The sequence below is a fragment of the Cavia porcellus genome, unplaced genomic scaffold, assembly GCF_034190915.1.
Source record: "Cavia porcellus strain 051 isolate PalLab524CR breed Dunkin Hartley unplaced genomic scaffold, mCavPor4.1 scaffold_7, whole genome shotgun sequence".
Classification (NCBI taxonomy): domain Eukaryota; kingdom Metazoa; phylum Chordata; class Mammalia; order Rodentia; family Caviidae; genus Cavia; species Cavia porcellus.
This window is the reverse complement of record NW_026947490.1, coordinates 25,793,021-25,818,871: the sequence shown is the minus strand read 5'-3', so window position 1 is coordinate 25,818,871 and position 25,851 is coordinate 25,793,021. Positions and strand designations below refer to the sequence as shown.

Here is a 25,851-nt window from a genome sequence, read left to right as displayed (position 1 = left end):
TACTCTTTTCCACCTCTTGGTATCTATAGAACCCTCTAGGGGGAACCAAGGGCAAACCTTATGAATAAATTGAATATACTGCAATAATTCTTTTGTTCTAACCCTTATCCCTCTTGTCTTTCATGCCTTTATAAGGCCTCCCACAAACACTTCATGTTCACTCAATGCTTGACCCATGTCCGGGAAAGGGAATGGGGTCGCTGTTCACTCACCATGACTCGGGCAGGATGTCGGGTAGTCATCCATGCAGGCCTCGGTTCTTGATTTAATGTCCTTTTGCTTTTAGCCTTAGTCTTCGATTTAGTTTGTTTTTCCTTTCACCGTGATCTTTGGTTCAATTTGCTTTCACTTTTAGCCGGCTTTTTCAAATGGCTCCCTCGTTGACTTCCCCATGCCAGGAGCCCCCACGCTGGGCGCCACTTGATCTGGCTCATGGATCAATCCGTGGGGTGTACCTGGAGGGGGAACAGGGATTAAATAAAGACATGGGGGAGACAGAGAGAGAGACTGAGGCAAGTTGAGAGAGTCCAATCCAACCCTGTTTATTTCAGAAGTGATTACATCTTTTGTAGGCCAAGGGTAGGTTGGTGGGACAGGAAGAGGCTATGGGGATGATACAACAGGGTCATCGTCACATCCGGGTATGTGGCGTAAGCAGGAAAGGATTATGGTTAATGTACGCAGATGCACTGTGCCCATAGGACAGGGAGAGGCAGGGAGGCAGCAATGGGGCTGTCCCCCAGCTCCCTACACTGATGTTCTTGGCTCCAAGGTTTGTTACCATAGAATCTGAGAGACCATAGTGATGGTGGCTCCTGTGACCCACTTACCTTGATAGATGTACCTGTTTCATCAGAGAAATATGATGGAAGTTTGGACAGTGGCTCATCTGTCAAGTCTGGTCAAAACCCTGTGAGATGATCAATAACCTCCAGGGAGCAGAGTAGCTGGGTTTAAAGCTGCTGTCCCCTTGAAACTGATGATAATTGGATCCAGAAGTAATGCCTGATTGTGCATGACTCAGGAGTTAGGCATCTATCAGTCTGGCAGAGCCTTGAGAGTCTCCAGTGAATGGGGGGAGACAATTAAAAGTTTCCATTCAAAAGTAAATTATTTGAGCCTCTTTTACTAGGAGGGACATTGGGGAAATCACCCACAGACAAGGTGGCTATTCAGCTGCCATGTAATCAAGCCCCTTGGAAAGATCTAAAGCCCATGGAAGAGCTTGGGACAGTCCTTTTGCAAAATGCCCCTTCTCTTTGCAATAAGTGCATTGATTTTTATCTAGGGGTGGAGGAGACTTCGTATCAGGCTTGGTGACTTTGTCAGCTAGCATTCCCAGTGCCTTCATCCACTTCTGGTCTTTAGGGTCCTCCCTGTTGTCAAATATCTTTTGATATTTGACAATCTCTAATACCTAACTGAGTGGCATTCTCTCAAATCCCTCAAGCCTTTGCAATTTTTCATTTAATATCCTGGGCCAACAGTTACAAAGGCAATATTAATGGCCCTTGATTTTCAGGTGCTACCGGATCTATAGGTATACAAGTGTAATAGGCCTTTAGCAATCTTTCCAGAAAACCTGAGGGAGACTCATCAGCCAATTTTTTCACCTCTGCTACCTTGGACAAAATTGGTGGGTTTTCTGGCAGCATCCTTAAGGGCTTCTGAGAACAACTGGTGTTACCGATTGAGAGCCTCCTTACTTCTGGTTGTCCAATTGGGGTGGGACAAACACCCTGTGGGAAAACATGGTTTTGGCATTCAGGATCAGAGGATGGGTTTTCTGGAATGCACACTGCTTTTTATCCTATGATACAAATATTCTATTTCTCTTCTGCTGTAAACAGAACCTGCAAAATTGGGCAGTCACACTAAGTGGGATGATAAATGGAGAAGAAAGATTCCAGAAGAGAAATAGGGTCCTGAGGGTCCTTAGAAAAAGGGGGTTGAGGAAGAGGAGTCTGGTGATTCTGAATGCTGATGGCTCCTAGTCCAGATGGGACTGAGAATTACAGTCCTTTTTAGTTCTTAGTTTCACTGGCAAATATATTTTATATAATGGTCAACACTGACATCATCATTATATAAACTTGGGATGACAAAGAGCACCAGTTTGTCCTTCCCCCTTTTTGGAGTATAATCTTATTTTAATGGAAACATTTTGCAGTAAAGGTTTACTGATCCAATACTGTCAAATTCTGAACATATTTGATTTTCTCTCTTTTTTATTTATTACCAGTCAATTACCTTTTCTCTAGCTTTTTAGACGATATTAGAACTTTTAACAAAATCCTTAAAGTAACTTTCTTTTAGTAGTCTCATTTTATGTCTTTTTACAACCTTAAAATGTTACACTTTAAAAACTGTAACTTTTTAACTGGCTCAATAACAGTATGATCTGGATTCACTTGTTAAGTTAATTTAATTTTAAAAACCATAAACATGTATATATGTGTAAATATATATGCATACATATATTGATATATATATTTACATTTTAACAAGAAAGAAAAATACTTTTTAAAGGCATGCCGAGGTTGTACATAATCAGTTGAGGGCTAAAACATTAAACAAGGCACCACAAAAGACAAGACCCACATTAAAGACACAAAGGCTTTTCTATCTGTGGTTCAGTGACCTAAAAGAAAATAAAAACCCAGTTTGTATTAATTGCAAATGTAATTAGTTCTTACCTACAGGAAATGGCCAGGCCCAGACAGATTCACTGAGGAATTCTAAAAGAAATATAAAGAAGACTTAAGGCTGACATTTCTCAAACTCTTCAATGAATTCAAAAGGGTAGCAATCCTTCCTAAGTCATTCCTGGAAGCAAATATTACTCTAGTATCAAACCTGAGAAAGACCAACGTGAAAAAGAGAACTACAGGCGAATATCTCTAATGAACACAGATGCAAAAATCCTCAATAAAATATTGGCAAATAGGATGCAGCAAGTCATCAAGAAGATTATACACCATGACAAATTGATTATATTACACCATGACAAGAAGATTATGCACTATGCAGGGATGTCTCAACATACATAAGTCAACAAATGTAATCTACTGTATCAATAAAGCCAAAAGTAAGAATCAAATGATCATTTCTATAGATGCAGAAAGAGCTTTTGATAAGGTCCAACATTCATTAATGATAAGAACCTTACAGAAAATTGGAATAGATGGTCCTTTCCTCAGTATGATAAATGCCATCTATGACAAGCTAACAGGCAGCATCATACTAAATGTGACCTTAAAATCAGGCACAAGACAAGTATGTCCTTTATCATAGCTCCTATTTAATATAGTACTAGAAAGACTAGCCAGAGCAGTCAGCCAAGAGAGAGAAACTAAAGTGTCAAAGATAGGAAAAGAGGAGGTTAAATTATCATTTTTTTGCAGATGACATGATATTCTACATAAAAGTCCCCCAAACTCCATTGAAAGACTCCTAGATATAATAAAAAATGCAGCAATGTAGCTGGATATAAAAGCAATACTAAAAAGTCAATACCATTCTTATACACTAACAACAAAAACACACAGAGAGAGAAGTAAGAGAAGCCACAGACTTCACACTAGCATCCGAATAAGTGAAATATTTAGGAAAGAAGTGAACTCTCTATATAAGGAAATTATAATTCAATGAAAAAGAAATTGTAGAGGATCTCAGAATATAGAAAGACATCTCTTACTCATGGATAGGAAGAATAAATATTGTGAAAATGGCCATTCTCCCAAAACTGTTATACAGATTCAATGCAATCCCAATAAAAATACCATCAACATACCTTGTAGATGTAGAGAAATGATTCCTAAAATTCATTTGGAAACCAAAGAGATCTAGAATAGCAAAGAGTTCTAAGCAGCAAAGGCAAGGCAGGAGGGATCACAGTCCCTGACTTGAAGTTATACTACAAAGCAACTGTAGTAAAATCAACATGATATTGAAATCAAAACAGAGCTGAAGGTCAGTGCAATAGACTAGAAGATACAACCACAACTACAAGCACACTCAACCACTTTATCTTTTTTTTAAAGAGAAAAAAAGAAAGGACACACAAAAAAAGTAAAAGGGTACAAATAATACAATTCAAGAAAAAAATATACAGTAAGAAATCACCAGTTAATAGGTTACATATTATCTTCCCAGGAACAGTTGTCCAAATTACAAAATTAAAGCATATAAAGTGGACATTCATACAGTGAAATTTGAGACAGTTCCTTTCAATGATCCAACAAAAGCTCAGTAATATGGTTTTCCATCCTTCACACACAAACATACTTGCGGTTATATCCCTTAGTCCACCTTCCTTTCCTCTCTTTTTTACAATAACAATCAGACTTTTTGGGTTTTATTACTCCCACGGTTCTTATTACTTTTTTTTGAAGAGAATAAAACCAAATGTGACTAAGCAAAACAGAGTCAGTTAGAACAGAAGGGTGGGCATAGCACATGATGCAAAAATAGAATACCAGGTGATCAAAAGTGGTTACCATTGTGCCTCTTGCTATTTTTAAACTGAGTTGTCTATATCATCAGGTATAATAGAATTGATCAAAACAGTACAGAACAATACCAAGAAAACCTACACTGAAGACCTTGCAGGACTTCAAAAAGAAGGATAATAGTCAAACCATAATGGGCATCATAGTATATCTTATTGCCTTCAAAGTGGTTGCCTATACCCTCAAACATGATACTATCAAACAAAATAGAATATACAATAATCAGACAGAACAAAACGGGGAGAGCAATACTGGGGTTCAAATCAGTTTAATAGGAAAACCAAGAAAGTTACTATAATATGTCCCACTATTTTATATTTAGTTTTCCCTTAATTAAAAAAATGAGAGAAAATAGATTAATTTGAAAAATGGGGAGATTGAGATAAGAGAGGACATTGTAACAGAACAATGCAGGGCAGAACCGAACCTTTCAAGCATCATTGTGTTTCAACACCAGATAATCTAACATAATAGTAGTCGCCATAGTGCCTCTTTCCTTGAATTATTTGAGTGTAACTTTGTATACTATAACATCAAGCATATCAAGACAGTGTGAAGCCATTCAAGAGAATGCAAGAATTACAGGGTATTTAGAACCAGGTAATAGAAAATGAACAATGGTTTCTTTTTTATCTCTTTGCCCATAAAGAATTTTGTTTATACTATAGCATATAGTGAAATATAGTAAGATACAACATGTTAAAACCAGTGGAAACACATATACCACAGCTTGATGGGACTTCAAAACAAGATGATATTAAATCAGCACTAGCTTTTATGTTGTGTTGTTCTCTTCAAAATAGCTATTTGTACTATCATAGATACTAAAATTGAACAACCCAGGTTAAAACCACTGCAATTAATGAGTGAAAACATTTTATGGCTTCAAACCAATGTGACTGAGAATCATTATTGCCATATACTTACGGTATTTTCATGCAGTGGAAAACTCCCCAGCTATAAAATGGAATAATCTCATGACTCTTGTAGGTAAATAAAAGCAATTGGAGATCATATTCATGGCCAAAACAGTTTGAACTCATATGCGTGAAGCATAGCATAAGAAATAAAAGGAGTTAATAGTATGGAAAGTCAAAATAGTTAATGCAAGAGCAAAGGGGAAGAAACATCTAGGGAAAGGTGAAAACTAATGTCAATTGCTTACTATCTTATCTTGAACTCTCATATTGTTTACATAATTTTGTTAAGGTTTGGCTTTGTTCTGTCCTTTTTTGTTTATTCATTTACTTATTTATTTTTATTTAAAGAAAAAAACAAAACAGTAAAAGGGTACAAGTAATACAGAATTTCAAAAAAATAAACAGTAAGAAATCACTAGTTAATATATTACATATTGTCATCTTAGAAATAGTTTTTCAAATTATAAAATTAAAGCATACAAAGTTGACATTCAAACAGTGAGATTGAAAACAGTTCTGTTCAATGATCCAACAAGAACTTAGTAATACGGTTTTCTATCTTACACACTTAAATATAACGCAGTTATATACTTTAGAGCACTTTCATCCATCTCTTTTTTACAATAACATTTGCGCATTTTGGGTTTTATTACTCCCACAGTTCTTAGTACTTTTTTTGAAGAGAACAAAACCAAATGTTACAACAGCAACAAAAAAAAAAACTGAGTCAGTCAAAACAAAAGGATGGACATAGTGCATGATGTAAAAACAGAATACCAGGTGATCAACAATGGTTACCATAATGCCTCTTGCTATCTTAAAAAGAGTTGCCTATATCATCAAGTATGATAAAATTGAACAAAGGAGTACAGAATAAAACCAATAAAACCTAAACATTGGAGACTTTACAGGACTTCAACAGAAGATAATAGTCAAACCAGAATTGGCATCATAGTGAATCTTATTGCCTTCAAAGTAGTTGCCTATACCCTCAAACTTGATACTATCAAACAAAGCAGAATAGAGTAAAATCAGCCAAAACAAGATGGTGGAGTAACACAAGGGTTCAAATCAAGTTAATAGGAAAACAAAAATGTTACTATAATATATCCTGATATTTTTAAATTTATTTTTCCCTTAATTAAAAAATCATAAAAAATAATTTTTTTAAGAAAAGAGATCAAGATAAAAGGGGACATAACAACATAACAACACAGGTCAGAACAGAACAATTTAAGCAACATAGTGTTTCACCACCAGATAACCTGACATAATAGTAGTTACCATAGTGTCTCTTTCCTTGAAATATTTGAGTATAACTTCGTATACTATAGCTTCAAACATATCAAGACAGTGTGAAACCATTCAAGGCAATGAAAGTATTACAGGGTATTTAGAACTCACTAACAGAAAATGAACAATGGTTTCTATATTATCTCTTTGCCTGTAAAATTAAACAACCCAGAATAAAACAATTCCAATTTATGAGTGAAAACATTATAAGGTTTCAAAGCCACATAATGGGGAATCATGATTACCACATACTTTTGTGTATTCTTATCATTTCTTACACTAGGGAAACAATTCAGTATTTTTTTTTAAATTTTATTTAAGGAGAAAAGAAAAAAAAGCAGGGAAAGGGTACAAGTTATACAGATTTACAGAAAAAAAATGAACAGTAGGAAATCACTAGTTAATGGATTACATATTGTCATCTTAGAAATAATTGTTCAAGTCACAAAATTAAAGCTTGTAAAGTGGACATTCCATCAATGATACTGCAAACAGTTCTGTTCATTGATCCAATAAAACTCTGTGATATCATTTTCTATCTTATACACTTAAATATACATGCAGTTATATAGTTTAGAGCACTTTCTTTTCCTCTTTTTTGTACCATGACTATTACACATTTTGGGTTTCATTGCTCCCATGGTTCTTATTACTTTTTTGGAAGAGAGTAAAACCAAATGTGACATAACAGAACAGAATCGGTCAAGTCAAAAGGGTGGACATAATAGATAATGTAAAAACATAATACAAGGTGATCAACAATGGTTACCATAATGCCTCCCGCTATCTCTAATAGAATTGCCTATATCATTAGTTATAATACAATTGAACAAAACAGTAAAGAATAAAACCGACAAAACCAAAACATTGGAGACATTGTAGGTCTTCAAAAGTAGATAAAAGTCAACAAGAATGGGCGTCATAATGAATCTCATTATCTTCACAGCTGATGCCTAAACTTTCGAACCTGATACTATCCAGCAAAACAGAATAGGGGAACATCAGTCAAAAACCAGATGGTGAGAGTAATACAGGGCTTTAAATAAGGTAATGAAAAGTCAAAGTGGGTTACTATAATATATCCTGCTATTTTTTTCCCTTTAATTAAAAGGATAAAGATAAAAAAGTAAATAATGGAGTGGAGATTGAGATAAAAGAGGGCATAACAATGAAACAGCGCAGATCAAAACATAACCATTTAAGCAGAATAGTGTTTCACCACCAGATAATCCTAACCTAAAAGTAGTTACCATATTGTCTCTTTCTTTGAAATCCTTGAGTACAACTTCGTATACTGTAGCATTAAGTATATCAAAAACATGTAAAACCATTCAAGAGAATGACAGCATTACAGAGTATTTAGAATTGACTAACAGAAAATGAACAATGGCTTCTGTATAATCTCCTTGTCTTTAAAAGGTTTTTGCTTATACTATCGTACATAATAAAATCCAATAAGATACAGCCTATTTAGACCATTGGAGACAGAAGGACAAAAGCTAGATGAGACTTCAAAACAAGATGATACTAAATCAGTATTACCTATTAAGATGTCATTTTCTCCAAAATAGCTGTTCCTATCATCCAATCTTCTCTGCCTCATTTCTGTTGAGCTCTTTTTCTGTCAGTAGCTGTCAGTTTGTCTTCTTCATTTTGTTCTCTGCTCCATTCGTTGTGGCCTCTCTGCCATTATTTCTGGATTCTTTGTATTTTTCTTTTTTTAGAATATCCTGCAATACTCTCTGTAGAGTTGAATTGGTGGTTGCAAATTCCCCCAGTTCCTCTTTATCCTGGAAGCACCTTGTTTTTCCATCAATTTCCAGGGACAGTTGTGCAGGATATCTCAATCTTGGCTGGAGATTATTATCTTTCAAAGCTTGAATTATTTCCCCCCATGCTCTTCGTGATTTGATGGTTTGTGCAGAGAAATCTGCTGTAATTCTGATGGGTGTTCCCTTGTAAGTGGTCTGTTTCTTGTCTCTGACAGCTTTTCATATTCTGTTCTTGTATTGAATTTCTGGAATTTTTATTATTATATGCCTGGGTGTTTCTCTGTTAGGGTTGTAGGTAGCTGGGGTCCTGTATGCCTCATACATCTGAGTATCTTTACCTTTTGCTAAATTAGGAAAATTCTCCTGGATTATTTCTGTGAGTAGCTTTTGTAGTTCACTTGTTTGTGTCCCTACTTCTTCTTTTATGTTCTTAATCCTTAAGTTATGGATCCTCTTATCATCTTCTTGTCTTTGTATTATTGCTGTTTGTTTCTTTGTTATTTTTAAGAAGTTTTTCATTTCATTCTCCCATATTACAAGTCTGCCCTCAAGTTCAGATAGTCTGTCCTTAGTTTCTTTCAAGCTGTTATGCCAGTCTTCGATAGACTTCTTAGTACCTTGGTAGTCCCTTTGAACCTGCTTCACATATTCTATGCTTTCTCTGTTTTCTCCATCAAACAATTCTCCCCTTTTTTTCTGTTCTTCCATTCCACCATCTGTTTTTTCTTGGGTGGTACTTAGCATTTCTCTAACTATTCTGCATACTTCTAGCTTCAGGTCGTTGATAACTTCATTCCTGAATTGGTCTATGAGGCTCTCTATATGGCGCCTTATGTGTATTGGTGCGGTGTCTGCTATTGCCTGCTTCTCAGAATTGGGGGCCGAGGAGCCTTTCTTGTTGCTGCCTCTTCCCATGCTGCCTCTTTTTCTCTGTTCCTTATATATGCAAGTTTATATAAGAGGCTCAGCTTCTCTCCCAGTCAGCCACAGCCTGATCGAATTGTGCCAGTTAGGTGTTCCCGCCCACCGCAGCGCACCAGGGAGTTACGGACCAGGCAGCCTACGCGTCTCCCCTCCTGGCCACCGTCAGGCTCTGGGATCTGGGTTGGGACAGCCTACCAGGTCCGCCGGCAGCGTCACGCAGGCCAGGCACTTTTCACCAATCCCGCCCGAGAGGGGGATGTGTGGCTGGAGTCACCACCGCACCCTGTTCCCGCAGGACTGCTCGGGCCCAGAAAGTCCTCTGCTGGAGTCAAACTGTGGTAGAGTGTCAGTTTCTCTCACTCACCTCCCCACAAGTCAGTGCACGCCTCCCTGCCGTTCGCAGATTGCCGTTCTCAGAGCTTCCGTGCGTCTCTCTCCTTGCCGAGCCACTGTAGAGGCAGCCAGCCGCCGCGCGGCGGGAAACCCAAATCGCGGCTTACAATGGCGCGGTTCCAGCCTCTTTACCGAGGCTTTTCTGTTCCTGTTTTAGCACCAGGACTGCATTCCAAGTTGGTTTCTCTCAGTCCAGTTCGTTCCTGAGTCAGCAGAGCATATCTTCACCTGCTTATGTCTCCTTAGTCCACACCATTCCTGGCTTCTGAGCCGAGTCTTTCAGAGAGCCTCCGGTAGTTGCTGTTATCTGTCCGCCATGTTCTCCCGGAAGTCCCGAAACAATTCAGTATTTATACATGTGATTTTGATTTACTTCACTTATGAGTATGGTCTCAAGCTCCGCCCATTTTGTTAGATTTTATGTTGTCAGATGGTGTGGGCAACTGTTTTGAATATAATGGAATATTTTCCAGTAATCATTGTTTCCTATTATAATGCTTTGAAATCTTATAATGCTTTCATTCATTGGTTCAATTGGTTTTATTGTGTTTTGTGATTTAATTATGTGTGGTGGTATGGACAGTTATTTTGAAGAAAACAAGATATTACGGAGGCCATTGCTGATTCACTATCATCTTGTTTTGAAGTCCTACCATGTTTCTGTTCTTATGTTTTGATTGGTTTTATCTTGTATTTTATTTGATTTTTATTATGTGAGAGAGTACAAATTTTTGAGAAAAATGAGATATTATTGTAGCTGTTGTTTGTTTCCTATTATTTGGTTGTGAAGTCCTGTAATGCTTTCATTCTTTTGAATGGTTTTATAGTATTTCATTATGTTTGAGATTATTGTGTGTGAAGGTATGCTCAACTATGTCAAAGAATGGAGATATTATAGTGGCTATTGTTGATGACAAGTTGCCTTGTTCTAAAGTGCTGTGTTGCTTGCATTATTATGTTCTTATTTGCCTTGCTATATTCTCTTTTATTTTATTTCTTTAAAATAAAAAATTAAAAACCCAAATTATACACAAAGAGCAAAATGAAAGAGAGATAAGAGGAAGTATATAGGTGTCTATCTAATAGGAAGAAGAAGAGGTGGAGCAGTTGAAGGCAAAGTGGATGAAAAAGAATCTAACATGTGCTAACACATATGTATAAATTTCATGTTATATTGTGTATTCTTTTAGTCTCTTTAAAATACAAAATTTAAATAAACAAAGGGATGCCTTGGAGAAACCATGGCCAGCAAGTTACCTCTCATGTCTACCAATAGCATCAGAGAGAGTATTAAAAACACCAGCTTGGTTCAAAACCATCACACTTCTCACTACACAGAACATGCTGCTTGCAATACTACCATAGGATGAAAAGAAAACAATAACATGAAATAGTGCTTGGGGTGGCCAACCAGATGTAGTGCGGTATATAACACAGAATTCATTTCACTGTTAATGACCCTTCCTGAGACTAAAATATGACAAATACTATGAAACAGAGATAGTGCTGATGAGGTCATTAGAGGAAATGAAGGAGGTGCTAAGAAAGAGTGTGCCAAAAGTAATATGATAGTTTTCCTTTGCATCTCTTCAAACTCTACCCAAGGATATTTTCACTCTCTCATACGGTATCCAGCATGAATAACTGAAGACATCATCTAAAGGGCACTGCATGGAGAAAGGCACAATGTACATTGGATTGAAATGTTCATGAAAGTCTGGTTTAAGTTTATAGTCTTTATTCCTTTCCATCCCAATCTCAGGTATAATAAGCTTATGCCACGCATTTGTAAAACAAGATTTGAAAAAATTTCCAGTTTATACGATGAGGGTTATGCATATGGTGAAATGGTAAAAATAAAGCAAATGATTTTAATCATCTCTTTGAACAAATTTATTATTAATGGTGAGCAGCCACATGGCAGATAATGAAATGGCTTTGTGGGACAAATGTTTACATATAAATGACCTGTTACATATAACAGGACCAAGTCCAATATTTTACTGCCATTCTGTCTTAATCCCTTCAGAGAGAAAGAAGACTTCTCATCTTGTGTCTCGAAGATTCCACCACTTCCTAACTTTCTCAACATGAGAAATACAGATTCATTACACAAGTCACTAGAATAAACTTATACCACATCCAAACCATACCTTACTGCACTGGACCTCAAGTGTTAGTGTCCACCTCATGATGTAAAAGAAATTTACACTTCCTCAGTAGTAACAATGTATAAACATTTCCACTTTGCTCAAAAGTTTGTGTTGAAGTATAACTTGAGACTCATGACTAAACCCTGTAGATGTCAGCCCCACTTCAAGATTTGGTGGCCTCTGCCTTTTGCTTCAGGATCCTGTCATCACTTTCATTCAAAAAAGGAAAGAGTCACAGCCATGTAGGGATTCTCAGCAGAGGAGATGGAAACCAGGGTTTTAAAGAAAGATTCTTTAAGGGAAACACATCATTCCCTTGTATCTGATGGTGGCCAGAAGAAAAAAAAAAAAGCAATGCAAACTGTCTCCCAAGAAATAAAAGCAAGTGGAAAATCCATCTAAGTATCAATTAGAGAAAGCAATATTCTTGTTATATTTGTATTGAGCTAATTTAATATCCAGTTGCACAATAAAAAATAATAGTTTCATACCAGTCTAGAATTTCATGATGGTTATAAGCATACTTTTTCCACATATCTGTACAGTTTGTTTTTTTTTTTTTGTCTTTTTCGTTTTTACCAGTAACAGGGATCGAACTCACGACTGCCTGCTTGCAAGGCGGGCACTTATGCCACTGAGCTAAATCCCCAGCCCTCTGTACAGTTTTGTGACAAACTGTTAGGCCTTTTGGAGATCAATTGCTCTTTCAGTGGATCCTAATAGTTTCATTATGAGTGAGATCACTGGTTACACGCACTGATTACAGTTGCCTGTAAATTTCCATTAAACAGAACCGTAAGCATCTTTCTGAAGTTTATATCACCCTTAGTCAGGTACTTCTTTTGTATTCTGGAGAAATTAATCATGGTGTGTTTGTAATATTTTCTGGATATTAAAATTGGCTACTACAATGTTCCACTTACTGCTTTTGACAGTTTGTGGTGACTCAGTTTAGAACGCTTATCTTATATTTAACAAAAATTCTGTCACAGAGAAGCATAGTTGCTAAGAATGACCAGGGCGTGAATTATCTGCATGTTTTCACAGTGAGGCTTTCTTCATTTTATTGTAACAAACTCCTCTGAGACTCAGAATTATGCAGTCTTTCTTCAGGTGTCAGTAGTGTTTTGCTTGTTTCATGGCCTTGATGACTCCTCCGCAAGCCAATGTGTTAAGCCTGTGCTCAGTGTTCCAGTTTTATCTGTGTTGATGATATGGACTATAGTATCACACACATGATGGCCAAACATATTATCACATACCTTGCTGAGGTCAGTAGTTCCTCATCTTTATTGTGCCTCAGAATCACCTGGAAGTTTCAGGGAAATAGAAGTAGCTCTCACAGTGGGGATTGTGACTCAAGATGAACAGCTTAAAATATGGAAGTCACTCAGGGAAACAATGGAAGAAGATCTAACCGAGAGTTTATAACTGTGAATTCATACATAAGAAAAATAGAGTGATCTCAAATGAATAAGCTAATAATGCGTCTCAAACTGCAAGAAAAATGGGTAATCAAATTCAAAAGTTATTGAATGATAGGAATTATAAAGATCTGAATAAAAATTTAATGAAATTCAAACTAAAAATCAATAAAAGTATCAATGAATGAAATAATTGGGTTTTTTTGTAGAATAAATAAGCCGTCTTATACCCATCTTACAAAAGAAGAGGAAAATAAACATCAATAGAGTAGAAATGAGAGTGGAATCCCAGCATAATCACATGCCACATGTAGGAAATGAGACTCAGCAGTCCAACCCAGTAAGTGGCACGTGCTTCAGGACATATTAAACAACACAGAAAAGTACAAATCAACAGTGCAGAACGAAGTCAGTGAGTGAAACAAGGCACCAAAAATATAAGGTCAGACCCAGGTGTGGGGATGCATGTAAATATTGGGTGGGACCAGTAAGATCCAGACAAGGCCCTGGTTGAGAAGCACACAAAACTACTGGTGAAACCAGCAGCATGCAAGAGTCAGAAGCAAAAGTAAAGGGTGAGCAGTTGGTAAGCTACAGGAACCAGCCTGAAGAGCACATAGACACTCGGAATAGAAATGAATGGGGACACCACTCTATAGGAAAGAGCTCTGGAGAACTCCAGCAACAGAACAGTTCCAGACCCCATACCCAGAGGCCAAGAGCAACCTGGACGGATTACACAACACATTTTTGGGAACTGACTTGGATTCTACTATTGATCTGTGAACACCAGAAGAACTGTGTTGCTTTTATTTCATTATGTGTAACTGGTTATCCCTTTTTTGTCTTGGGGTAGATTTTTTGTCTGTTTGTTTGTTTTTTTGGCTATGTTTGTTTTGGTTGGGTTTTGGTTTTGGTTATTGTTTTTTCCTTCTCTCTTTTTTTTCATTAGTCAGGCTTTTTACTTTTATTTTTGTTTTTCTACTCATATTTTTGAAATTGTGATATCTTCAAGTGAGTAAAGATTGTCTCTTTTCTTCCTGATTCACTTCAAAATTCATACATTTTCTCTTTCACCTTTCCTCTCCTGTATCCTCCAACTTCCCAAACCTTGTGTGATTGTCCTTTGTCATCCTGCTTTGTTTCTACTATATTTGTCATTAGCACTCTCTATCTTGTCTCCGTTCACTCTTGACACAACTCTCCCCCACAATAGGGGAAAGGCATTCTGCTAAAAGGGAAATAAGTATTTACTAGTTCCTGGTATATGTTAGATTTTGTTATATAACTGTAGAACTTGATCCTATAGTCAAAAGTATCAGATTAATAGTTAACACATTTTGTCAGTAGCTTAGCTGTCCTAGATGCTATATTACTGTTTGCTAGCTGAATTGATTTAGCCAGTATGTAATACAGATATGCATTGTGTGACTCCAATTGCCATCAGGGGCACTGACTTTCTGCAGGTATTCAACATGCACCAGGAGAAACAGGCGGACACACCCTAGATGCCTGCCTACCACTATCAGGGACACTTGCATCTTATGGGTAGTGAGCAAGGGCCAGGAGAAGCAACTGAACATTCTCCTCTCCAAGAAACCATCTGTGAGACATATGTTCAAAAAGTCAACAGACATACTCCATGTGCCTGCCTATCACCATCAAGAATGTTTTTTTTTTCCTAAGGGCAGCCAATATGGGACGGGAGAAACCACCAGATGTGCCATGGAAAGAGGCCTGATATAGCCATATAAGCTAAGAGAAAAAGCAGCCCTGCCCCTGTGCACCCATGGGTATCATAGAAGCTTCTATGAGCAGTTCCCAACTGGAAAAGTCTGTACCATACCCCATTACCTACCTGGAACCTAGCTTCATAGGTGCCTGGCACATTTCCATATACCAAAGACAGGCAGCCATTAAGGTGTATGCCTGGAGCCCCACAACTGGCTGATCTGAAGGAAAATATCAAGATGAAAGAGCAATCAGAGACCGTTAGCCAAAAAAGAACAAATCCAGGAGACATAGACATGGAAGAACTTGGTAATCAACACCAGAAATTTCTGAGGGGATAGCAACTGAACTAGGGAAACAGTCTTTCTGAGGGAATAGAAACTGAAATAAAAACTGCTACAAGGGGTTATAAAAGTAATCAGATCAGAAATAATATCTCAAGTCACAGAAAAAACCACAAGCATAATTAAAAATTTGCTGAGCATATCTAAAGATAACACATCTAAAAAAAGAGAAGCATAGAGAAATGATGGAAACCTTGAATGAACAATAATGCAGGGAAATAAAATATATGAAACAGACTCAAAAAGATATCCATGAAATTAAAAACCTCTTTGAAACCTGGAGAAACTGCTTGGAAAAAACCAAAGATAAACTCCTAGAACTTGAACACAGAATTGCAACTATCAGTGATGAAAGGTAAGGTCTCTTGAAAATAACAAGGGAAAGGAAATAACATTTCAATGATTACAGAATGGAACAAGGAAAAATAATTTAAGAATGATAGGTGTCAGTGGAAAAACAGGAATCAACACAAGTGACATAAAAAGACTATTTGTAGGAGTAATAGCAGAAAACTTTCCAAGCATGGGAAAAAGACCTAATATGCAGATAAATGACTCATGTAGAAATCCAAGTAGATATAATCAGAATATATCTACACCTAGACATACAATAATCAAGATCCAAGAAATTCAGCACAAGAATACAATATTAAAAGTTGTTAGAGGAAAGAAATCAATATCCTATAAAGCAAAACCTATCAGAATCACAGAATACTTCTCAACACAAATCATCAAGTCAAGAAGTGCTTGGAATGAAATGTTTCATTTAATACTGAAGGAAAATAAATTACAACCCAGACTGATGGACTCTTCAAAGCTGTCTTTCAAAACTCTTGGAGAAACTGGGTATTTGAAGGCATTCATGACCATAAAACCAACCCTACAAAGAGTCCTGAAGAACATTCTACAGAGACATAAAACTAACCATGGTGTATGGAATAGCAGTAGATTGGATCAAGAAAAAATCTATTAATATGCTTTATACAAGAAATACTTTTAACTTGAATGGAAATTCATAGAGTAATGAAAATGATCTTCCATGGAACAGGAAATCAGAAAAAGGCAGGGTTAGCTTTGCTCACCAACTGCAAGAGGGGTAAGAAATAGATGATGTTTTGATACAAAGGAAAGCTACTCTGCTATAAAAATGACAATCTCAATGCTCTAGTAGTTAAATAAATGCAACTTGAGATCATACTCATGGGTGAAATAGTTGAGATTCACATGAGCCAACACTGTGCTGTCTCCCTAGTATAAAAAGCTGAAGGTACATCAATGCAGAATGGATGAAAAAAATGTGGTATCTTTATACAATGGAATATTACTGAACTATAAAAAGAATGATCTTGAGGCTTTTATGGGGAAATGGAGGCAACTTGAAACTATCCCCATAAGTGCAATAAGTCAGACTCACATTTGTAAATAGCATGTTATCTGTCTAATATAAAAATAATATAAAACAGAAAGATTAATAAGATCCAAAATGTATAATAGGTATTGTAATTATTAAAGGGAAAGAAAGTGCTCTAAAGGATATAACCGTATGCATGTTTAAGTGTTCAAAAAAGATAACCATAGTACTAAGTCTTTGTTCATACATCATGCAGAAGCGTTTGTACTGTCATTGATTGTCTGTCCATTTTCATGCTTTGATTTTGTAATTTGAATAACTATTTTTAATATAAACAATATGTAATTCATCAACTAGTGATTTCTTACTGTTATTTTTGATCAGTAATTTCTTATTGTTATGTTTTTGAAATTCTGTATTATTTCTACCTTTTTTCTGTTTTGTTTTTTCTCTAAATAAAATTGGGAAAAAACTGAAGGAGTTAATGATACCCAAAACATATAATAGATATTATGAAAAAGAAAGGGAAGGACACTTTTAAAATGGAAATGCAGAAGCCATTGTTATTTACCTATTAACTTGTTTTGAAGTCCAGTATCATTTTCATTGTTTAGTTTGGTTTGGTTTTATTCTGTCTTATTTTGTTTGATTTTATTATGTCAGATAGTATGGACAGCTATTTTGAATACAGGAGGATATTCTGTGGGAATAATCATTGGTTTCCTATTATCTTGTTTTGAAGTTCTGTATCACTTTCACTGTTTTGTTTTGATTTTCTTTATTCTGTTTTATGTTGCTTGGTGTTATTCTCCTTAAAATAAAAAAATCTCTAGTGTCTTTACTACACTGCCAAGTGTGTAATAGAGTTACTGCTGGATGTAAGGCTGACCTTGTTCCCAGATTTTGGAGCTTGGGACCAGAGTCTTTATCCAATACTTTCTGTGTGAAACATAATGGCCTGCCAACTCTTTACTCTGTTTCACTGGGCATTACTCTCTCTCTCTGTCTCTCTGCTGCTGTGCTGCTTTCAGACACAGATGGGGGCTGCTCACAGACTTGCACCTTCCTTGTCTTTGCTCAGTCCTCTGTGTTCTGCTTTCACTGGCAAATCTCTGTCCCTTCAGGTCAACTGTTGTAGGGCAGGTGGATTGCTTGATGTGGTCTTACCCTGTGATTCTGCAAGACCATCCAGGGCTCTGAGTTCCAATTCTTACTTCTCTGTCAAGGGAGGAATGCTAACTTCCCACTTGTTGCTTTGTGATTTCTGATGCCACTGAAACCTTTCTCCACTGTAGTCAGTAATTTCATCAGGCAATGGGATCAGGTACTGTGGAGTGCCTTTATACTCCCACTTCCAGCATGCAGACATAAGGGGGCTGCACAGTCCTGAGACTGTTTAATTGCCTGTGCATCTCTATTCACAGTGCACAAGACAGGGATTTCCTGTTCCATGTATAGTGCCCTCCTGTTGTCATTAATTTTGATCCTAGAGGTTCCAGTGAGTGCTCTTGTGCATAAAAGAAAAGGGAAGAAATGAAAGTAAAAGTACAAAAAGAAATCCTGGTCTATAGTCAGGGAAGGAGCAGTTCAGTCACTCTTGTATGTGCCAGCAGAATTTATTGCTGGTCTGAAGCATCCTTTGTTTGGGGGAAGGCAAAAGTGCAAGGGCCTTATATTCCAATTATATTCTGTGTGGCTTGATTTAGCCACAATATTTTAGTGTATGAATTTTTCAGACTTCCAAGTATAGCAGAAATTTGCCTGTGATCCAGCAAACAACCAACAGTAGTGTGGGCTGGTTCACCATTTCATTCATTCCTTATCTATGTTTTGCTTTGACTATGTATGAGTCTTTTATTTCAGATTGATTTGGTTTGAAGATGTATGTCCTTCTCCTTTCCTCCAATTATCTGTGTTTTTCATTGATTTTCTCTTAGTAATTCTGAATGAGATTCCTTCTCTATTCAGCCATGTTGTCTCCAGTTTTTTTGTTTGTTTGTTTGTTTGTTTTATTTTTTTGCAGTTGGAGGAACTGAACTCAGGGTCTTGTGATTGCCAGGCAAATGCTGTTCCACTGAACTACATCTCCAACACAATTGTTTCATTGTTTTAATAAACTGAATTAGCACAGTTTATTTCCAAAATTAGAGCTGTGCCAGGCTTTCTGTGTAGTGCCATGAGAAAAAAAAATTACCAAATAATATGGTAGACATCCATTTTGTTATCTTCATGTAAAAACTTCACAGTAACAAAAAAGGGATCAATGTTACACATGAAGACTTCAAGATTAGCAAATATTTTAAGTAGGATGCAGAAGTTTTTTGCTGTCTCTTTATGAAAAACGTGTTGACACTTTTAGAACTGGCTTGAAAGTGACCCGAGTTAGTTGTTGAACTGTCCAATATAAACAATGGATTACTGGGAGCAACTTGCCCCTGCTAAACAAAAAGCAATGGCATTGAAAAGTTTAATGTAAGGATATGGTCACCCTGCAGTCACCTGATGACAGCTGACGGTCAGTACAGGTGTACTAACCTGTAATGATTGACTTTACAGCCTTAAACTCAAATATTTTATCCATATTTTTTGAGATTCTTTAATGGTGTACTCCAACCTAAATCCTATATATACTTAGTCCCTCCTTTAGATATTTGCTGATATTCACTACATTGTCAACCTGCCTGTATATAGAAGAATAAAATCTGACCTTCCCACAGCTTAACTCTGTAGTTGTTTCCATTTGTGCAATTATTTCAGGCATATTCATTAATTCCCCAGGTTATAAAAGTCAGTGTCCACTTCTTTTTTTTTTTTTTCTTTTGGTCTTTTTCATTTTTATCGGTACCAGGAATCGAACTCACGACTGCCTGCTTACAAGGCCTGCTTATGCCACCGAGCTAAATCCCCAGCCTCAGTGTCCACTTCTTAATCTTCAACATACATTTAAAAAAAATCTAACCTGATTAACATTAATGCTGATAATAGCCAACAAGAACATACACAAATCTGAAGTCATTTCTGGAAGCTCATTGATTTAAAAACCAGCCAGGACAAAGCTTTCCCAGATTTTTTGTTCATTGCTATATTAAAAAACTAAAGTGATGTCAATCTTAAAACTTCAAAGGAAAGCATTTTCAATTTTCCTTTGAAAACATCATTTGTTAGATCTTAAATATATATAGAAATACTAATTTTCATGGGTAAGAAAGACTCATAAGTAAAACCATTAAGCTTAGTTGCACAAATGTCTCATTTAGAAAAGAGTATTTTAATTCAAAGGATTGTAAAACATTTCATCATTACAAGAAAATTTCACTTAAAGTTAGAAATCTAATGCCCTGAGCTAATGTAAGTGAAGCATGAACATGTTCTGTTATTTTCCACAAAATTCATGCTAAGGAACAGGAAGTGATGTAAGGTATGTTTTTCAGCACTGAGTCATATTAGCTCTGCCAATGATCAGTCTATGAGTCTCATGATCCTCATCTGTTAAATGAGCACCAGGACTAACACCCATTTAACATCCCAGTAGGGTTTTTTTCCTAAAAGTTTCCAGAATCCTGTTTTATGCTATGAGCATGAGTTGCCTTTAAAATAAATTGTACATATTTAAGGGGCTTGGTGCAATAATTTAGTACATACATATACAGTTTCAGTGAATTTCCTTGTCATCTCAGAGGATGAGATGTGAAGTTTGTAGCATCCTAAAATTGCCTGTGGATGATGTGATTGTAGAGGACAACTTGGACTCTGGTTCCACCTCTGCTCATTTCTCTGTCACTCTGCCCAAAGCCAGAATAATACCTCCTTTTCTTTAAGTGCATTGTTTTGTAGACCAATAAAGTTATACTCGTATCTCAAAGTACATACACATACAAATTACTGTGCATATGTCTAGAATTGTTGTACTAACCATAACTTGGCTTTTCCCTGATAAGAGAGTTGGAATATTTTCAGAAAGTCTATATACTTCATTGACTCTCAATCTAAAAACAAAATGACCCTTTGTTACTAAACAATTCTCCTTAAGTATTTTGTTCTTGCTTCTAATTATTTGTCTAACTGCACCAAGATTTAGGTCATTTTATCTCTTATGAAACTAGATATCTTATATTTAAATAGATGAAACCAAAATTTAATATCTCTTTGTTACTTCAGCAAATGGAGTATCACTAATATTCAGTTTTTAAAAAGAGAAGTTCTAATCAGGCTAAAAAATCAGACTCACACTGAAAAGATTTTAAAAACTGAAATCCCTGGACTCCAGTTCTAGTGATTCTAAATGAATATATCTGGAATAGAACTCAAAAATCTATATCACTTTTTCTCCCCCCCACATAATCCTGGCAATTGATTAGTTCTGTTTTGAGGACTTTTTGATTTGCCCTAAAATTATTCTATATAATTTAGCAGCTGGTAGTTTATTTTCTTTGCATTGATTACAAGCACGCTTGGAAGATAATGACGTGATATTAGCTTAGAACTAAAGGGAACTAGTTGTTAACATCTATCTCAATAAAATTATATAATGATTAATTGAATTCAAAGGTAAGACAGTGTATATAGAAGTAGAAGGGAATTCATTATATACCTACAAGTTTGTTCTGCTTTACTTGTAGTTGGTCACTGATAAACATGAAGAGGGCCTGGGGATTTAGCTCAGCGGCATAAGTGCCTGCCTTGCAAGCAGGCAGATGACTTCGTTCCCTGCTACCGATAAAAACGAAAAAGACAAAAAAAAAAAAAAAAACCATGAAGAACATCTCATCAGTACCAAATAAAGTATGGTAGAACTTCAAATAGCAGAAATCTATTCAGTATTATTTAGCAAATGTTTCTAGCAGACTTGAATGAAACATACCTTTAAAAAATAGAGCTGATCATTATTTATTTAAACTCAAATATTTCCATATTTCTGAATTATATCATAAAGAATAAAGTTGACCAAAACTACAGTTGTTTAAAAATGTGTTAAATTAACTGAAAATGTAAATAAAGTATAATTCTATGCTTTAGAAAGCTTAACAAGCATAATAGAATTCAGTTTACATTCATTCCACCCAAAGAATTACTTTTACTTTGAAAACGACACATGAAGGGTTTGATATCACTTTGCTATAGTTCTGAATGACATCTCTTCCAAATTTAACATGAAAAACACACCTGGACTTTCCAGGTTCACAAGTACATTAGGCACCTTGAGCCACCTTCTTGTCTTTGGCTCTCTGCATGTGATATACCAGTCATCAGCCTCATGGTTGATGTTTTAATGCTTCCAGGTAGCTTTGTTATGTACTGTGAGTCTCTCAATTGCTTCAGTTGACAGAGTCTTAATATGAATAATGACATCTCTGCCATAGTCCTCCAAGGAATATAGCTTCAGATCCCCTTGGAAGCTGCGTGCAGACATGTGCATCAAACATGATATGGGCAATTGATAAACAAAACTAGGCAGAGTGCTGGTTGGGAAGTCTGCATGAGTGGATGGGATACAGTTGAATACTTATAGTTGAGTCCATCCCAAAAGGATTCTTCCCAAAAGGGACATCACCTCCTCATTCATTCATCTGCACAGTCAAATCCTCATTACATTGTGTGGCATGATATTTAATAGGAGGATAAACACATTTATTGACATAATGTTCTAGAGTAGCATTCATGAGAACTTCAAGTATCATCTAAAGAGGTAGGATGGTCCATAAACCACTTGCACTGGTAGATCTGGTGATTTTGCTTTTATTTCTTGGAGTTCTAATTCAGGAAATTTATCATAATACAAATCATAAAAATGCCTAGCATTTCCATAGCCATCTTTAAGAACCTCAACCACATCACAGTTTGGATGTATGATGCCAATATGTTTTTGATGAGAGGACTTCTTTGCTCCCAAATAATAGTACTGATTGAATAATCTAATTGAAGTACTACTCATGTAGAATCAAATCAAAATTTACTGTACATTCTGGGTGGTGACAGGATGTACCCTGTCATGTTTTATGTTGCTAGCCCCCAGGCTTCATGCATTTGCATTATGAATTTTTGATTGGTTAATTATCTAGTGCTTAGATTAATGGTATCAGTGCTATACCCACCTAGAAGTGGAGACAGCATACAATGTAATGGCAGGAAGAAGATGTATGTCTTTCTCTCTTGCCAGTTTCCACCATGCTGTTTGCAGTTGCCATAAACTGTGGCCCCACTGTGCCACCCTGCCTTAGAGCCAACTAAACTAAACTAAACTAAAACCTTCAAAAATTTTAAGAAATAAACCCTTCCTTTTCCAACTTTTGGCATCAGATATTTTGTCTCAGCAATGAGTAAAAAATAACCAAGACAGAATTTGGTATCAAGAAATGGGGTCATTTGCTGTGACTATACCTGACCATGCTTTTTGAGAGGCTTTAAAAATGGTGTGGCAGAGTTTAGAAAGGTTTAGACATGTCTCCTAGATGAATAGAGCTGGAGCATCTTAGGCTGTTCTATAGAGGAGATTCTAGTCAGAGCTCAGGAGACAAAAAGGCTGATAGAAGGCCTAAAGGAAAAGACCAGGCTTGAGTGGTTTCTTCTGGGAAGGAGGACTGCATTGGTTTTTAGACTCCACACGATATATGTTATGGCTTGGCAGAAAGTTTTTCTTGGCAGAAAGTCTCTGCTCATGCCCAGAGACTTTGCTTGAGAGTGAGAGTAAGGGCAACAGACAGATTAATCTGACAGAGGAAATTTCAAGGCAGTCAAATGTTGAGGCCATGGGATGGCTATTGTTGGGGGCTTTTAGCCAGCTTTATGTTGCAAATCAAGAGCAAAGAGCCAGCAGGATAATTTACAATGCTGTGAGTTTGGCCAGAAAACAATCTCCAGTAAAACTGTGGATTGTAAAGACAGAATTGGGAATTTGATTCCTGAAAAGAAACAAAGATAAAAAAGATGGCCCTGGGGCATCCCAGGAAGAGGTGAGCCTCCACCCTTCACAGCCTCAAAATTGCACAAGTGAAAAAAATTGCTCAGAAAAAAAAAAAAAAAAAGCTTCAGAGCACCATGCCCCAAAATGGCAGAGGAGGCCACATGAGGTCCCAAAATGGCATCAATCACATGAGGTTCCAAAATCATGGTAATATAAAAAACCTTTTTGTCACAATCAGGTTCACAGAGCCCAGCAATCCAGGCACTTGACCCCTACAGCCAAGAAAAAAATAATCCTGGCTACTGCTTCAGCTGACAGCAAACCCCAGTGGTATCCACATGGAGCTGATTTCAGATACAAAAAGAAACACACAAATTCTGAGGGTGAAATAACTTCCACCTCGATTGCAAAGGGCCTGGGAGGCCAAGCAGTGTACAACTGAGAGGAAAATTTATAAAAATAATAAGGATAAAGCCAAAGGTGCAATGGAGACCCCAAAAGTTTAAAAAAACTAAAATAAAAGCTACAAAAAACATCGAAATAAAGCTACAAAAAACAAGCAGAGAGGGTCTAAAAGAAAAGTTGAGAGAACTAAAATCCCTAAAAATGTCATAGAGGTAAAATCACCCATGCCTTTTAGAGCTTACAACCAGATTGCTTCAAATGCTAAGCATAAAGCTCTAAGACTTAATGTTCACCATGCTGGATACTGGACTTGATTTTTTCCAATGCTTTATATTCCCCTGTTTATAACTTTTAAAATGGCAATGTTTATTTTGTGCCTTTACATTTCAAAAATGTTTAACCTTGTTTCAGTTGTACAAGGGGTTACAGTTAAGTGTTTGCCATACATCTTAGAAGAGATTTGAGACTTAACTTTTCAGCAATTCTAAAACTGTTAAGACTTGGGCAACTCTTAGAGATACACTAAATGTCTTTTATATAAAAGATATACATGAGTCCTGGGGGCCAGGGGTGGAATGTCACCGTTTATGTTGGTGGCCCCCAGTCCTTATGCATTTGCATTATGCATTTGTGATTGGTTCATTGTCTAGCACTTGGATTGATGGTTTCAGGACTACACCTAGGGGTGGAGTCAGCATACAATGTAATGGCAGGAAGAAGGTGAGTCTCTCCCTCTATTGCTGGTTTCTGCCTTGCTGTTTGCAGCTGCCATAAACTGTGGCCATGCCATGCCACCCTGCCTTGGAGCCAACCAAGAATAGAGTAAAACCTCCAAAGACTGTAAAAGATAAACCTTTCCTTTCTTAACTTTGGGCATCAGATATTTTGTCTCAGTAAAGAGTAAAAAATAACCAAGACACACCCCAACACTTTCTTTGTATTCTAGTCACATCTTGGGCCACTGTGAGAGTTATGTCATTGTATTAGTTTTGGATCCATATCACAGTATTTATAAAACATGATGGTGACATTCCAGGGATATACTGCACAAGGGAAGACGAATGTTCTTTTCTATAGAAGATGTGCTTCATAAATAGCTTTGGAATTTTCAGTTCCTTTGCCTTTAAAATCAGTTCTTGAAGGCTCTGCTCAAACCAGATTTTTATCAATTGAATGGATGGTATTCTGAGAATATCTGAAAGGAGACTTTTTTTTGTCAACCCAATGGGAAATGTTTCCTAAAAACATGTATGAGGTATATTCACAAACATTCAGTGATCCAAAAACTGGGAAGTGTTTCATGGACAGGGGCAAAGCTTAGAAGTTCAAGTAGAGATCCTGGAATGCTGCTGTCCCATGTGAAATGGAGTCTGAGTCCAAGTTGAGATTGTGGCCTTTGCTGAGGAGAGCAGAGTATGGCTTAGGGTATCATGAAAATTTCATGATGAGCCTGCTGTAGGAGCAGGACCCCGGGTCCAGCTTGCCTCTGAGTACTATGTCCCACAATATCCAATCTTTTTTGATTTTTGAATTGATATCATTCACATTGATGGTTATATGTGATATGTATTAAGTTATTCTTGCTGGATTATTTTTGTTCTTGTTGATTCAATTTCTTTTAATTCCATTTAATTGATCACTTTTTCTGGTTGATTCATTTTACTGAGATTCTTGGAATTGAAGTTTTCATTGTCTTTTTCTACATTCTACTGCCCAACTCTTTAAATCC

General features: G+C 36.6%; 1 pseudogene; it reads right to left on the bottom strand.

Moving 5' to 3' along the window:
- Positions 1-351: 351 nt before the first annotated feature.
- The window catches only part of LOC100732610 (pyruvate dehydrogenase (acetyl-transferring) kinase isozyme 1, mitochondrial-like), a 39,843-nt pseudogene continuing 14,343 nt past the window's right edge, over positions 352-25,851 (bottom strand).